We start from the raw sequence: 18,204 nt of genomic DNA on the forward strand, positions 1-18,204 counted from the left end.
AAAACTTTAGAAGAAAATTCCTCATGGTAAGCTTTGATTAAAATGATATCAAAATTTTTCCTAAACGTAATTTAAATAAAATATATATATCTCAAAATGGAGTAAATCTTTAATTTCACGGACAAGCATCTCTTTCGCAAACTCCAACCCCTTCCCAACAAAAAAAAAACGATAAAAACGTATTTGACCAACGTAGCGATACGCACCAGACGTAGAAAAGGGAAGGGGCCGGGTAGGAGAGGGGTGGAGGTCTGTGAAGGGACTGCTTAGGGAAATTAGGAATTTACTAAATTTTTAGATTACAATTTTTTTTAAATTTGGATTTTTTTAAAGCTTACCATGAGGAATGTTCCTCAATAGTTTCGCGGTCTGGCTCTAAAAAACATGTATATAAGTATGTATGTACATTTTTTTATTTATTTATTTATTTAGTTCTATGTATTTACATAGTCTAATATATATTTACAACACAATATTTACATCTATACTTATTCTAACATTATTTATCACTATTATACACTTAAAATCCTAATTTATAATATTCACTGTTTCATATGTACATTTTCATTAATTATATTCACTATTTACACTATTTACTACCTAATATTTTTCACATATATACTTTTTACATTTAATTTTAAATATATTTACATTAATTTCATTTTTTATGCTTTCTGGCATTTCTTCAAACAGTTTTATTCCCATGTAATTTTAAGAATCATCAATATTAGATTTAACGTGAACATTAAAATTTTTATTTTATCATTATCTCTAAAGTTAATTAGGGGTATCTATCTGACTTTTTATCAGGACGATCGATAATTTCATTTAAGTGTCCAGGAATGCCTTATGTCCCCCACTAAATGATACATTTACTTCAAGTGGGTAATATAGCCACTCTATTTAATTAGCTATTACATCATATCATTGCGTGGTGTTTTTATTGTGATAATGATGTTTGTAATACGCACTACCGTCCATTTATTTTATTACAATAATGATCATCAGCTTAGATAATCTGCTATTTAGCAATAATTGAAATGTATGTTTTATTTGTTTGAATTACCTAGGTAGTAACATATTTGTTACTATTACACTATTGTGTCCATGAAATTTTTATTACTATTTATTATTATTATTTATTAACCTAGTTACGGAAGAATTCAGTCCATTGAGTTACGGAAAAGTACATTTTTAAAGATTTTTTAATTTAAAAAATTATTTGTAGTGTCCGATCGAAGTTCCAGATTTGGATTCGGTTTTGGCAAGTTAAACGAAATTTTGGTTTTGGGTGAAAATTGGCCAAAACTTGCAGTCGAAATGAGTCGGATTATGTTCAGCTGTACTTGAGTGCATCTTATGTCTTTATTTGTTTCAGCCGGTTATAATTGAAAACTTTTTTTTACTTCGGCGGACTTATTGCTCTGTCAGTCATAACTTCCAGCAAACAAAAAAACAGACTGGTCAGAAATAGAGTCGGTTGAAATTTTGTATTAAAAAAACATAAATATATTAAAAGATACATACATTAAATAACAATAACATAATTCATTAAAACTAACAGCTATTTTTTAATTGGGAGATGTGGCTTGCACTAACTAACTTTTTTTTAAAAGTAAATTATGTTTTATATTAAATGATGAGAAATGTGGAATCTGTAAACTCAAAAACGTTCTATTTATCTCAAAACATTCATGTTTTAAATTTATCTTTATTTACTGTACCCTTCAAATATAAAATACAATAAAAACCGTGAATTGAATTTTGTACATCATTTAACGTTATTAATTGTATTTCTGTCGAACAAAATTAAAAAGTGCACAATACATTTGAAAACCCAAATACATGAACCCTTTATTTGGAAAAATTCATATTTTTATTTATGTATTTAGAATATATACGCCAGCTTTAATTAATTATAATTTCAAGAGTTAAATTAACAAAAAAAAACGTACATGAAACTGAAAAAAAACAATGTTAAACTATGTAGCAAAGACAATCAAGGGCAGTGAAATAAAAGTATACAATATACCAATAAACACGATAAAACAAATAAGACTTCTAGGTAAACCATGCCAATCCATCTTCATCCCACATTGTTTTAGTGGCAAAGAGATCAGTGAGAAGTTAAAATAAAAGTAAATAATAAAATAAAATAAGTGTGACAAATTGACTTATCAACACATTCTGGACATTGGAGCATAAAAAAAAGTTGCTCTTGGAAGATTTAATAAAAATAAAATTTTGACTTCTGATTTAAATGATTTATGAAAAAATATTGTTACGCATTAAAAATATTTTTAATAGCCTTCGCTTTATAAAGGCTATTAAAAATTTGAATTTTCCGTAAATTTAACAATCAATTTGTTGATTTGCAGCTATTTTTGACGTGAAGTTGGTTTATGTAAGACGCGTTTTGGCGTAATAGGCAAATTAAAGGATTATTCAGAGCATAAATAATGGACGCCCGCTCATGCCACGTGGTTCGATATCTTGACAAAAAAATCTAGAGCACATTGGTGACTAGCCGCTTTATTCGTCAGACTTGGCCCCCTTCGACTTTTTCCCGTTCACATTATAAAAGGGTCTATGAAAAGACGCCGCTTCGCGACGAAAAAGGAAAAAAATACCAATCGCTGACGGAACTGCGGGTCGTTCTAAAAAGTGCTTTCCATGAAAGTGTATAATATCCGGTGGTGTTACTTTGAAGGAGACCATATTAACATTGAAGAATAAATAAATATTTGCTAACGAAATACACAAATTCCATATATTTTTTAATGAAATACACATCAAAATCAAACATTTTTTTTTTGTCCATTGGAGTTTCTCATCGGCGTTTAATTTCTTTGTTATTTAACATTGCTATGTTTCTTTCGTGTTAAAACGTTCAAGATAAATTTACCACACAATTGTAAACTAATTCAAAACTTTCATCATTAATCTCTGAGAACCCAAACTCTTGACCATTATTGTCCAGAAGACCTTACTAAAGACAACATCAGTTAGGTCGCTTTGGTAGAGAACTTCAATCCAAACTTATCTTAAGTTGATAAGTTTAATGCTCGTATTACGTGGGTCAAAATAAGTAACAAGATCTGGTGAAAAAAAATACCCCATAAATATTGGGTGGTGTTACACACAAATCGGGTAAAATCTGTGGCCAAATTTTAAAAAAAACACGTCCTTTATTTTAACCATGATCTGCGCGCGCATCTCACGCCTGTTATACTCTTAACTGTCAACTTCAACTGTCAACGCGTCTGTTGTGTTATTGTAAGTCTTTTGACATTTGACTACATTTATTGATGTTGATCATAGGTAAATGTTACATTGGGTCTGCCAGCATATTTCTAGAGAGGAGAAACTAATAAAAATATGTCAATCGAAGCTAAACTGGCAGTGCACAACGGAGTTTTAGTCCCAACACTTATGTATGGAAGTGAAACATGGAACTGGCAGAGGAAGGATGAAAGCCGAGTGAACGCGGTTTGTAGGAAACGAACGGATGTGTAGGACGAATGTGTAGGAAATCAATGTATGACAGGGTTACGAATGATGAAATCAGGCGAGAGTGTAAATCTGAGACAAGTATAATTGATAAGATTAAGAAAGGGTCTCTGAGATGGTTTGGTCACGTAGAACGAATGGACGACGAGAGAATGGTAAAACAAGTATATATGGCAAAAATGAACGGCAACGTTAGACGAGGACGACCAAGGAAGACGTGGCATGATCAGATAAACCAAAATCTTAAGTCTGGTCAGGTCAAAAGCAGACAGAACCGAAGGGCATGTATGACAAGATGTATGAATGTGGAAGAGGCTAGGATTGTATGCCAGGATAGACGTGTGTGGCGGTCCATTCTCTCTGCCTACCCCTACGGGGAAATGGCGTGATGGTAGTAGTAGTAGTAGTAGTAGTAGTAGTAGAAACAGTGATATTGGCATTGCGATTACAATTGATCCCCAAATACAAGTGTTCCATTATATACTCATACATAAATAGATTTTCACTATCACTACGAACTTACTTTATATTGTCTTAACATAACATTAATTTTATTTCTCGTAACAACAATTATTAGTTAAATAAATTTTCTTTTTCATAGATAACACTTTAAACATTCTGATAATATTCTTATTTTATAAATAACTAGTTATATGCAGTGAATCAAGCACACATCCAATACTAATCTGAGAAACTGTGCTAATTATACATCATTTGCTACCTTAATACTAAACATATTATACAATTAGAAAATAATCAATATTTGCAGTCGGATAAACTAACATACCTAAGAAAAAAAACTTATCAATTGATAGATAACATGGTTTGTCAAGAAACTTAGAAATAAGATGACGTATATTATTATGTTAACACGTTCATGCATTCGGAATCATAATCCACTATTTAGATTCATCATTTTACTTTGACAAATATTGCTGTTTTATTTATTGAGAGAATAAAACTAACAGTGGCTTTAGATTTGTTTAATGACAACGAAAATATTTCTTCGTTTACTGCGCTTTATCGCTTTAGGCTTCTCTTTTTTCTGGAAATAAAAATTATTAATAAGGTTCACAATTCATATTTTTTAATAATATTAATGTTGATAGTTGATCGTTAATTGCAGAACAACGTGGTGATAGTTATCAGTAGTTGCGTCTTCACGAAATGGCAGGTTCTTTTAACTGTGAAACTGCACGTAATCTGTCGTGACGTTTAAAACATATACGCACTGTGCATAATAATGAGTGGTTTTCAATCTAAGCAGAATCCAGTTGCCAGAGCCTGCCAAAAACGCATCCACCTTTAACATTCCACCGAGCCGCGCCGCGACGCTCTTAGAACCGTCACATACTCTTTAACTACCCTCTCTTATAATTAGTAAATTGACTGACTGTAGAACATTATTGACATTTAAACTTGCTTTATATTTAATTTACTGTGCAAAATGCAAATAGCGCAGTCGTCAAACTGTATTAGGTTTAACCAATATTTTATTCAGTATGTTCAACAAGGTGTCACAGTAAAAGGTAAACGCTTTGAATTGCGCTATATTTAGTCTGTCAAATTAGGAATCGTCATATTTGACAAATGACACCTTGAGACATAAACAAATTATAATAGAGATCTATACAGTTCAACAAAGCATAAACCTGCCACTTGGATCTACATGGTCAAATGTCGTCAATCGTTATATTACAGAAGTAATTATTTAACCAATTTGTGGCGTTGTATTAAACTGTTTGACTTATTTGATAAAATATATCAACAAAAAATATATAAATATTTGTTTTCCTTTTGTTCCGGCTATTTATTTCTTTGCTCATGCATACAAACCTTTTTTTTCTTATATGTATATTTTTTACCATAGTTATTTTTCAGGGGTTTAGGTCCGTTTCTGCATTAATTTTTAAATAAGTCTTTAAAAAATCAGTGTATCTCTTCGCAGTGGCTTCATTTTTCATTACTTCCTCGAGGTTTTCGAAAATTTGGCTGTATTTTTCCTACATTTGTTTGCAGTTTAACCGCTCAGCGTCAAACATAGGACAATCGTGTAATATATGGAGGACGTCCCGAGAGATGAGTCCATCACAGGAGCAGCAATCATTATCTCTTTTTTTGAATCTACGAATATATTTTCGGAAAGCACCACGACCTGAAAGTATTTGAGTTAGCTCGTAAGTCCGCCCAGAAGTATCCAAAATCTTGGCTTCCTTTAAATTTTTGAAAAACGATTTGGTCAATTTGCCTGTATCACTTGATAAATATCTTTTGTTCCAAGTATTGAATGATTTTTCTTGCAATATTTTTTTTAATGTTTGACATGTGTATATGGTCATAGGTAGGGAGAGTTCTCATTTTAGGAGCTTTTCTCACTAGGTAATTTACCCGTTCACTCATTTTCCATGTAACCGTCGTGTGTTTCAATCCATTTCATTGCAATTTCGTATTTTATTTATTCGCTATTTTTCTAAGCGAGCTCTTTAACTAGACTTATGATCATTAAATCCTTACAAACTTGACATACTTTCACTGTGTAGCATAATTTTAGAATTTTCGACATTTTTTAGTGTCCACTTCATGGCTTCTTTTATAGCCACTAGTTTACTTTGGAACACAGTTCACTCATTTGTCAACTTTATTTGTCTTTTAGCAGTTTCAAATTTATTTTTAAAAATGACATATGCTACTTTAACTCGTTTTTCTATTTCTGCCATCAGTAAGAATGTTTATTTCATAAAAATAGCTAATAAACAATATTACAACGCATGATCGTGTGTATAAAATAGTTAAATATACATTTTTTTTAATTGGCATTGACTCTCTACAAAATGATGGTATGAGAATATGAAATCTGACACTGGCCCTTGTAGATCCAAGCTACAGAAATATTGTGGAAGACGGTACCACCTGCCACACAGCGAATGAAAGAATGGCTCTATTGAGATTTAATTCGAAGGTCGGTTTACCTCTCAAAACAAAGACTTATACTTTATTAGCTGCCAAGGTTTTCCGGCTTTTAAAAACTCAATGTCTATGACAATAATCCAACAATTATTTCAGACCTTAAGAACGAGATAATCTGACAAATCGGAGAGATAGACTCCCAATTATGTCAAAAGGACAGAAAATTTTAACAAAAGAATTCTGTTTTGCGTAAAGTAATTATGTCCATGTTTAAACTTTATATTTTATTTATTTAAAACTTCAAGAACAAAGAACTAGTACGTTAATGGACTTATTGCTAAAAGCAATATCTTCCAGTCAACCAAAAAACAAGCTGGTCAAAAGAAGAGTTGCTGAATTATTACTAAAAAAACATAAATCTTTACCAAAAGATACATACATACACAGAAAAACTATAAATTAAAAATTATTGTTCTTTTTTAATTGAGAGAAAAAAAAAACAATATCGTTTTACATGATGTAATAAAAAATAATTAAGTTCCTTGAACGTTCAAATACGTTTTTTTTTGTGTGTTTTCAAAAGATTTTTACAATATGTCTCTAATTTTATATCCAATAATTTTGAATTTCTTTAGCAATGTAAACTTTTGGAATTATACTAGGGAACTTTTTCATAAATAAAGTTTGAGATGTTCCTTAAGTTTTATTGGTTTAATAAATTATTGGTTTAATGTTGAAAAGCTAAAGTTAGGAATAGTGGTTAGAACTTTGTTGAACCGTGGTTTATGCAGTATATTGGCTTGTTTGTAACATAAGGGATTTGTCAATCAATAAGTTAATGTGGATTTTTGATAGATAAAATTGTAACTTTCTATTGAATGGTGATAAATTATTTATGTAATTTGTTTCGGGATTTTAGTAATGACAATTTTATTGTCATGGAAAAGAAAAATATTGACAGCAAATAAATGTGCCAAAATACGTTTTTCTATTTTTAATATTTCATAACATATATTTTTCAGCGAGTGTCAGAAATTGACAAAAAAACCAATTCAGTTAACAAAATAAGAAAAATAAAAAAACGTAATTAATCTAACTAACCTAATTATCATTAACATAATAAACAATTTAAACTAAAATAATCATAAAAAACATTTATATAGATTAAAAGACCAAATTTCATAAACAGTACACACATTTTACCTATTTGGCTTGATCCACTCATCGATCCGTGCACAACCTACCTCCACTAATTAAAAAATAAATAAATTAGTACAACCTTTAGTCAAAGAGGATTGGCCTACTACTTGATTAAAGTGAACAATCTTCTTCCATTATCCATAAGGACAATTATTAAGTTCTCACAATATAAAATTGCTATTAAGAAATGGATAGTGGCGGTGGGTTGCGCACGGATTAATGAGTGGATCAAGCCAAATAGGAAAAAAAATCCTGATTATGAAATTTTGTCTGCAAGTTTATATGAATTTATTATGTTTTTAAAAATTATTTTCGTTTATTTGGCTCATTATGTTTACGATAATAATTAGGTTAATTAGATCAATTACGTTTTTATTATTCTTACTTGGTTCACTATGTTAAAAAACTAATTTAAGGCATGTTTCATTATACTTATTGTGAAATATTTCCCTCGGCACAGAACACCCCAGCGAAGGAACATTATTCTGTAAAAAAAAAAACAAAATTGTCAAAGTATAAATAAATAAATAATACAATATTTACAACACTATAATATTTACATACATACTTATTTAAACATTATTTATCACTATTGTACACACATTGTTCTAATTTATAATTTTTAAACTGTTCTTTTTAAGAAATACCGGTTTTGTTTTTAAGGTACTTTATAAATTTGTTTTGAATATTTTCTATTCTACTTATATATATGGCATACTGGGGATTCTATATCTGAGAGGCGTATTCCAAATGGCTTCTGACAAATGTATAATATAATGAAATAAGGGCCTTTGGATTATCAAAGTGTTTACTCATTCGAATTATGAAACCTAACATGCTCAATGCTTTGGAGGTAATTTTATTGATATGCGATTCAAAAAGTAGTTTTGAGTCTAAAACAATCCCAAGATCTTTAATTTCGTGCTTTCTCATTAGTACATTATTGTTTAGTTTGTAATCAAAATTAAGAATTTTTCTTTTCCCTGTGAATGTAATACAGACACATTTATTATTACGTATTACGTCTTGAAAATAAATAAATATATTTTATTAATACATGATAACCGAGTTTTTGTCAATTTATTCTAGTTTCATGAATATTTAGTAATTTGCTATTATTTCAGGGATAAACCAAATCATGAACAGTTTCCACCCTTATTTATTTTTCTTCCACTTGAAGTAGCATTACAGCCTTCAAATACCCTTGGCTAAAAGGGGGACAGAATTCAAGGGTAGGGGTGGGAAAGTTTCGAATTTCCCAATAAACTTCACCCAATTTGAGAAATAAAATGGCCTAAAAATTACACAAAAGTATTGATACAGCTCATAAAATCGTGTCATTAAATAAAGACGCTTGTTATATCTAAAAAATGTTTATTTTAATTTACAGTATGTGTTTGTTCAAATTTTTGTACACAAGAACTGGATTCAACCCTCTTCGAAGGTCGCAATATTAATGTATTGCAACAGTGATAGAGAAATTTTAAAGAAGGGGGAATGGAAGTGTAGGCATTTAAAGGACTTTAGACCAGTCATTAGCTAGTTCAAGTGGTCACTTTATAAACTGTATAACATTCAATATTCTGCCCATATTTAAACATAGAATATCTTTATTTCTTCAATACTTCCATCTTTTGATCTTTGTGAAGCTGAAATTCTGACTAAATTATTATACCAACTTAAACCAGCCAATGACATATCATAAGCCCTGCAAATGCTTAGACTTCTAGATTCCCTTCTGTAGAGTTTTATTTACCTCTGTTGTAATTTATTAAAATTGATAACTCTTTATTTGGAAAAATCCAATTCATGTCTACAAAATTTTGTGTCAAATCAAAGAAGAATAAATATCGAAAAGTATTTTCAGACATTGCTAAGTACGTAGCTTGTACTTACCCACAACATTTCAGGTTTCAGCTCTTACTTCACGAAGATCAACAGATAATTATTTATTTAAATCTTAAAATAGGGCACACATATCATACATATTGTTATGTGTGTTCTAATAATAACATTACAAATATATTTAATTTACAAATTGTTTATCACATATGTCTTGACCATTATTTTAAATTTTGATATGTTTTTTTCTTCATAAATATTTTTTTCCATTTCGTAATACTTTTTAATTGCTTTAAATAAAATTGAATTTTGTGACTTTGCCTTTTTCCTAAATGGAAGTCTAATTTTGTTTTTTTCATGCTGGTTCCGATCATTTTTTTTCCAAAATTCTGTTTTTTTATTAGAGTTTATAATTTTATGAACAAATATCATTGTATCGTAAAATATTCTTTGTTTAAATTAATACTTAGAAGAGGTTGAAAACTATAAAATAATTTTAAAATATGTAAGATTTAACCCGTTTCACTTTCATCTGTCAGTTCTTGGAACTGGAGTGGGTAAGGGGGGCTTAAGATAATATGCATAGACAACTCTCCTTATATTTCTATCTGTGGCCTGTAGCTTTACCAACATTAAAATGAATGCATTACTCGTGAATTTCAATTACAAAATTTATTACCAACTTACGAAACTATTGTTTTTGAAAGACATTATTTTAGAAACGAAAATAATGAATGAAAATATTTATTATAAGGGTATATTATATTGTTAGGGCATATTATAAGAGTATAAACACTAGGAGAACCTTTAAAAAATATTTTATTCGTAAAGTAGGTTAAATCCGATATTCCTCCCGAGTAATAATTCCTTATTACAATAATATTTTGAGTTTGTCCAAATTTTTGTAGACAAAGACTGGATTCACCTGGGCAGCTGTTTATATTAACATATTACAACAGAGATGAAGAACATTTAAGAGAAGGTAATATAGAAGTCCAGGCATCTACAGGGCTTATGACCTGTCAATTGCTGGTTACCACTTAAACCAGCTATTGACAGGTCATAAGCCCTATAGATGCCTGGACTTCTATATTACCTTATCTTAAATGTTCTTCGTCTCTGTTGTAATACCTTATAACAATGTTGTTTAACTGATTTCGCTTGTCGTGAAAGAAATTTAGGCTTTTTTTTTTAGTATTCACGTACGCCAAAGTATTATTTGGGTAAGTACAGTATTGTTCGAATTAATGTAAACACAAGCGATGATTTGAAAAAAGCAACATTTATTAAAACCTTGAAGTTTTTAAGTGAAAATTCTTGATGGAAGTTCATTGTAATTAATAAGACATTTTCAAATCTCGAAAATGTCGCAATAGCGATAAAACCGGTCACTGGATATTCCAAATTTGTGGACTAAAGTATCATTTGTTTTTATTTCTATAATTAACAACATCAATTACTTAAAGAACAAGAAAACAGAAAAATGAATACAATTTTTGTTGCTTTAATATAAAATGTGTCCTTCCTTGGCTTTTATAACTTCTTCAACACGTTTTGGCATTGAATCAACCATTTTTTTTTACAGTTTTCTGGTATTTGTTGGTCTCGAAACCATGTTTAGATTACAGTTTAAATAAAGATTTTTAAAAAGATCAAAATCCGGTGAGTTTTCTAGTCATTTGAGGCTATCTTTTTGTTTTTGAAATATTTCATCATGATCATGGACACAGACATGGAGCTAAATCTTGTTGAAAAACTCCTTGAGCGTTGGCATCCACTTTTCTTTGTTCAGTTTCCAATTTCTGTTCTAGCAAGTCTCTGTATTTTTACGAGTCAATCATTCCTTCAATCGGCACAAGCCGTCCAGTACCTTTATATAAAAAGCGGCCCCTAAATATATTTTTTAAGGGATTTTGAACTGTTTCATCAAAATGAGCTGTCGTAATCTTTTCGCTGTCACTTTTTTAACAAAGCGAGATTGCTGTCCTTGTACCGAAAATGGTTCTCATCTGAGAACAAAATTTTTCTCCAATCTTTAAAAGTCCAGCTGGCATATTTTTTTGCCTAATCATATCGTTTTTCATCATGGCAGTAGTCAATAACTGTTTTTCTTAGGTTTGATTGTTTTTTTTCCTCCTTCAATAAGTCGTTTTCGTACGTTTTCGTACGTTTTCGTACGTTTTCGTACGTCAATAACTCAAGCGTGTGTTAAGTCTTGCCAAAGATCCTAGCTGGTTTTTCAAGGATTTTATTTACCGTTTCTAATAAAAAAAACTTTGTCTTTTGCTGTTGTTTTCCTTTTTCTTCCACATTTCCCTTTTTAATTACTTCAATCGTCCCAGTGTTTCTTTTCTGCTGCAAAATCTTATCAACATTTTCTTAAATTACACCTTGGGAATATATATTTTAGTCATTGATACATATGTGTTTATTAGATGTTACAATTTTAGTGCGTTGTTTGGAGAAATATCTATCTTCACAAATAAAAACCAAATAAAGCCCTAATTCACTCAAAACAAATTAAATGCGTCTGTAGCTTGCTATGCGGCATTACTCACCGAATGACAAAACAATCAAACAATATTTTGAAAATTTTTGTGGACAAGGACCGGATTCGACTCCATGGGGAGCTGTTTATATTAACATATTACAACAGAGATGAAGAACATTTAAGAGAAGGTAATACAAAAGTCTAGGCATCTACAGGGCTTATGACCTGTCAATGGCTGGTTTAAGTGGCTACTTTACACATCGTGTAACATTCACCATTTTGCCTATATTTGAACATCTTTATTCCTTCAATTCTTTCATCTGTTGATGTTTGTGAAGTTAAAGAGCTTAAACCTTTATTTGTGCGGGTGAGATTCATCTACTTGAATTATTTCACCTACATACTAGGCAACGCCTGAAAATGTTATTTTTTCAATTTCTATACTTCTTCATGGACTAGGTAGATTTATCAACAATATTTTCAGTTTGTCTAAACTTTTGTAGACAAGGACCGGATTCGACTCCCTGGGAAGCTGTTTATATTAACATATTACAACAGAGATAAAGAACATTTAAAAGAAGGTCATACAGAAGTCTAAACATCTACAGGGATTATGACCTGTTGATGGCTGGTTTAAGTGGCTACTTTACACATTGTGTAACATTCACCATTCTGCCTATATTTGAACATCTATATTCCTTCAATTCTTTCATCTGTTGATGTTTGTGAAGTTAAAGAGCATAAAGTTTTATTTGAGATTCATCTAATTGAATTATTTCACCTACATGGTAATGCCTGAAAATGTTTTTTTTTCAATTTCTATACTTCTTCATGGACCAGGTAGATTTATCAACAATATTTTCAGTTTGTCCAAATTTTTGTAGACAAGGACTGGATTTGACTCCCTGAGAAGCTGTTTATATTTACATATTACAACAGAGATGAAGAACATTTTAGAGAAGGTAATATAGAAGTCTAGGCATCTACAGGGCTTATGACCTGTCAATGGCTGGTTTAAGTGGCCACTTTACACACTGTGTAACATTCACCATTCCGCCTATATTTGAACATCTATATTGTTAGGTCATAAGCCCTTTAGATGCCAAGACTTCTATATTACCTTCTTTTAAATGTTCTTCATCTCTGTTGTAATATGTTAAAACAATCAAATAAAATGGCCGCTTTTTTGACATAGAAGTGTTGCCAACTGTGCGAAAAAATGAAAATGGTGAAAAGGTTGATTTGCTCACATTAATTCGTACAATACTGTAAAAAGAAATTTCCTTTAAACAATTATGTCAGAGTTGTTTTTGACTTTTTTATTCCCCGGTAATCTTGAACAGATATATTGAATTCTTCGAAATTGAACAGCTCTTGACAAATCTCGCTTACATTTTTTTTAAGGAATCCTCTCGCCTGTATTTGTATTATATAACAGTGTAAATACTAGGCATATGTATTCACTTACGTTTTTATTCACCTGTCATTAGATTTCAGTTTTATTTTTACAAATTATAATAAATCGAGATTTCGAAGACATTCAAAGTGGGTAGAAAAATTTTGTAGCAGAAGTTCTCAGTAATGTATAAAATATTTTCCCTTATTAATGACAGGTCAATACTCTTATTGTTTAATTTTGATAGATCAAAAACCGTATCATCTAAGATCTATCTCGCAATAAATTAATTTCTAGGTAATTCATACAACATTTTTTTTAACAACTTATTAGGTGATATTTTTATCCAATGTTCGTTTATTTGTCTTCGAAATATTTAATAACTACGAGACTGATTTACGTGCGTTTTTTTCAAAAATGTTGAGTTTTGCGCTGAGCATCTTTATATTTAAAGAATCATTCATTTTATCATACTAGCAATTTCATAAAAAAATCTTGTTTACCCAAGAACAACCTTTACGAGATTTTTTGTTATCTATTTAGATGCCCATTAGAGGGTGAAAGCGCTAGTTGGTCAAATAAATAAGTGGAAGTGTACCAAGTATTTTTTAAATTAATAACTTATATGTAAATATAAGTTTTTACATCATTACAATGGAATTCCATCAAGAATTGTAAATAAATAATTGAAATAAAATACTATTTTTCCTGTTAATTTGTATTTTATTGCCATGTAATTGTCTTTTGTTTTTGAATGATCTGTTTTACCTCTTATTAAATTGTAAAAAATACAAAAAAATAATAATAATTAGCGAAAAAAAAGTTGAGAGAGTAAATGTTCTATTCACCTTTTTAGTGGTTCTATTCATCGACCTACCAGGGTTACATTAGACGAGAATGCACATTCTAAAACAATGGGAGGATGTTATTTTTTTGCATCGATAAAAAGTTTGTGATTGAATGTTTACAAACAAAATTATCTATTGGTAGCTGTAGAGTTCCAAAAACTTTCATCTGTTTTTACTTTCAATATCTGAAAAAATTGTATCGAAGGTAGGGGGAAATAACATATGCCAGTTTTCATTAGAGGAAAAATTATAAAAAGTTGTACCGAATGTAGGAGGAAATAATATATGCCAGTTGTAATTACATGATAAATTATAAAAATATGCACCGAAGATAGGATAAAATAATATATGCTAGTTGTCATTACAGAATAAATTACAAAACATTGTATCGAAGGTAGGAGAAAATAATATAAGCCAGTTGTCATAACAGGATGAATTATAAAACAATTGAAAGAATTTTATCATTTTTGCATGGTTTTAAAAAATACTCCACAATATTCTTGAATTTTTTGCTTGCATAAATGAATACATTTTCCTTGAAAAATGCAAAATGTAATTTGAATATCAATCCAGAAGATGGTTTCAAAATTTAAGCAAGCGAAGAAAAGAAATTATAATTCAATGTAGCATGTACATTTCGTATGTTTTATTGACGATTGTAAAATTTTTCGATACAATTTACTAACCGAGTTGTAGAATATTCTGAAGAGAGAAAAATGATTTATGATTTGAACCATTGACATGGTTTATGACTTAAGAGTTATAACACGCCACTGGGACTGGCTAGAGGTCGTTCACAAGGAAAAAAAACATTCTATGATTAGTAACTACGAAGTTAGCTCCTGATTACAACAATACACCCAGCCGTACGTCCTCGAGTTGAGAATTTCAAGCGCAAACCAAACCATCCATCACACGTTTGTTGTTAAACTAAAAACCAAACCAAAATATGAAACGCTTTTGTTCTTTGCAGTTGAGCTAAAGAGCTTCTCTAGTAAATTTTTACTCTGCGATTTAGGACCTGTTATTGTCTGGTTTGAGTGGCCACTTTACAAACGGTAGAACATTCACCATTCAGCCTCTGTTTTAACATCTGTAAAGATAAATCTAGATATGTGATCATCCAGACTTTAAAAATCATTAAAACTGAACAAAACAGGAAAAAATAACAAGATATTCCTCAAAAGTAAATTACTACGTACCAAAAAGTATAACAACTTTGGCTAAGAGACATTTCTCTGTGGTAGGTCCAAGAATTTTTAATTTTCTAGATAAGGTAACAAAGGAATTTGAGTCATTTTCAAAATTCAAATCTGGTTTGTGTAACTGGTTTGCTCGAACGGGAATGGATTTCTGCGATCAAATGTGGACTAACTGGTAAATGATTCATATGTATTTATAAATGTAAAATGTAATCTTGTATAAAGTATCAATGATGTGTATAAACTTAATATATATGTATATGTATGTATAAAATATAATCCAAATATGTATGTGCGAATAAATATGTATATGTGTGTGTGAATGTGGTTATGAATGCATTACAAGTGCCCCGACTCAACACGGATTTTCTAGCGAGTCGGAGCAAGTTCACAGACATGGGTCGTTCCTGATTGTGTCGCTTTAAACTGTGTCTCTGTTCTTAACAAATATATGTAAAATGTAATTAATAAATAAAAAATGAAATTAACACCTAGTTAAATTATTTTTTAAACTATAAAAAAAACCTATGTACGCATTATTTAGTATTTGTCCAAGTAAAAAACAGCCTAACTGTTGTTTAGGTTTGATTATTCAGTCTTTTCATAAAAGTGCTATTATCTCAGTTAAACTTTTCTAAAGCTTTTTAGTGTTTATACATAACAACGTTCAAATGTCATAATACCTAGAAGATTAATAATTAAAAATTATTTTTGAAACTCAAAAGGTTGGCTCTATGAGTTTTGGTAAGGTGCCAGGATTCGTACCTATATAGGAGTACTAGCATTTTAGAAGTGTTAAATTATTAATATAAAATATAAATTCAGCGTTATGTAAATTCCCTGTAGGCATCTGATTGCTCGTTTGATCAACTTTATTAGTATTTATTTACGACTCGATTAATTAAAGCAATCAGTTGTGACTAATAGATTAACTAAATTATAATTGGCCATCTTATACCATAATGAATTTGTGTTTGCTATTACAAAATTTTCTTCTCGTTTAATTATATTGTTGCTAGGGATAATATTTTCCTTAATTGAAGAAGTTCAGCGCTACGGGAAATTTTATTGAAAAAATGTTTTCTTACGCCCCGTTAAAATAAGAGCATTTAATTGTTTGGTCAAAACGGAAAATAAATTATTAAAAATATTTTAATAAAAACGAATTACTTTGAACGACGTCGCAAGTTCATATACATCAACCAATGTTAAGTCAGTTGTGAAAGATTTTCGGTTTACGGTACGTCAACGGACCAATCGGCAGAACTGACCGAGAAGAAGCGAAAGACGTCACACGTGGAGAAGTTTCTAAAATATTATTTTTTTTAATCATGGCGCTGATAATATAAATGATTATAGAACAAAAAGACAGGTGACACTTTAATCCACAAATTTTGAATATTCAGTGATCGGTTTCATCGCTTATGCGACATCTTCGAGACTGGTATATTTATTAAAAAGTTCAATGTAAAATAGGTGCGAAGGTTTTCACGGTCACTGTTATCAATTCGTTTCCATTTTGGGTGATACCGTGTGTGTTAGATTTGTTCCGACGTTTCAGTTTCTCAGTTAACCCTGAAGATGGCTCCTGCAATGGTTGCCAAAACGTCGGAACAAATCTAACACACACGGTTTTACCCAAAAAGATACATATTGAGTTCAATGTATTTATACAAAACAGAGGTTAGGATAGAGAATTCAAAATTATATGAAAGTAAATAAAATAAAATAAAATATTTTTAGGATCATTAGCAAAATTTTTTTCAGGGTAACTGATTAGTTGATTTAATGCTATTTTAATAGGTGTAAGTATTGTTTATGTATTATTTTTAGTGTCCCATCCTTCGTGAGTGTGATTTTCATTTATTATGTTATTTGTAAAAATATTACAACGCGTATAGTGATGGAAAATGCACGTGTGTAATCCGTTCATTAAGTAATTCTACGCCGGATTTATTTTTTAATCGATTTATTTCGTAAAATTATAGTTTGTCAAGTTTATGGCCTCAAAGTGCTATATGAATTATTTTAACATCGTTTTTTAAATCAAAAGAACATTTATTTTCTATTAAATGATTTCAAGCAAAATTTGAATTGAAGATGCCAGTCTCAAAGATGTCGCAAAAGCGATGGTCACTGGATATTCCGAATTTGTAGATTAAAGTATCACTTGTCTTTTATTTATATAATAAATTACAATGAATTTCCATTTAGAATTTTAACTTACAAGCTTAAATATTCTGATAATACAATACATGAATAAAAAAAAGCTTATGTTAATAGTCTTTTAATAAATAAATAAAAAAAATACTAAACATCCTCGTTATAGAGGTAATATAAATTATGCCAAAATAAACGTGGAAAATTTATTTCTACATTTACATTTATTTAACACTGTGGATACATGTAAGGCCCGCTCTTACATGTATATTGCCTCAAGGCAATTTTCTCTTACCTTCCCAACGTCTATACTTGGTATATTACATACACAATAATATGGTTTAATTAAACATTTTTACTTTACCAGAGATGAAGGGAGAATAAGTTCCTACCAAAAAAAAATGCGAAGACACAAAATCATATTTATGTTAAGAAATATGTGTAAAATAACTTGTAAATGAAATATATGTACATTGTTATTATTAGGGCACACACAAAAACATGTTTATTTCTGCCCTATTTTGAGTTTTAAAATGAATAAATAACTTGAAGTTACAAACACGACTCTAAAACATATTACAAAATAGGAAAATATTTTTAATTGAAAAAAAACTTTGTTTTTAACTAATATTTTTTTTTCCACCGACC

This window comes from Micrasema longulum, unplaced genomic scaffold, assembly GCF_059751315.1.
Source record: "Micrasema longulum isolate JH-2025_06_02 unplaced genomic scaffold, ASM5975131v1 h1tg000274l, whole genome shotgun sequence".
NCBI classification, from domain to species: Eukaryota; Metazoa; Arthropoda; class Insecta; order Trichoptera; family Brachycentridae; genus Micrasema; species Micrasema longulum.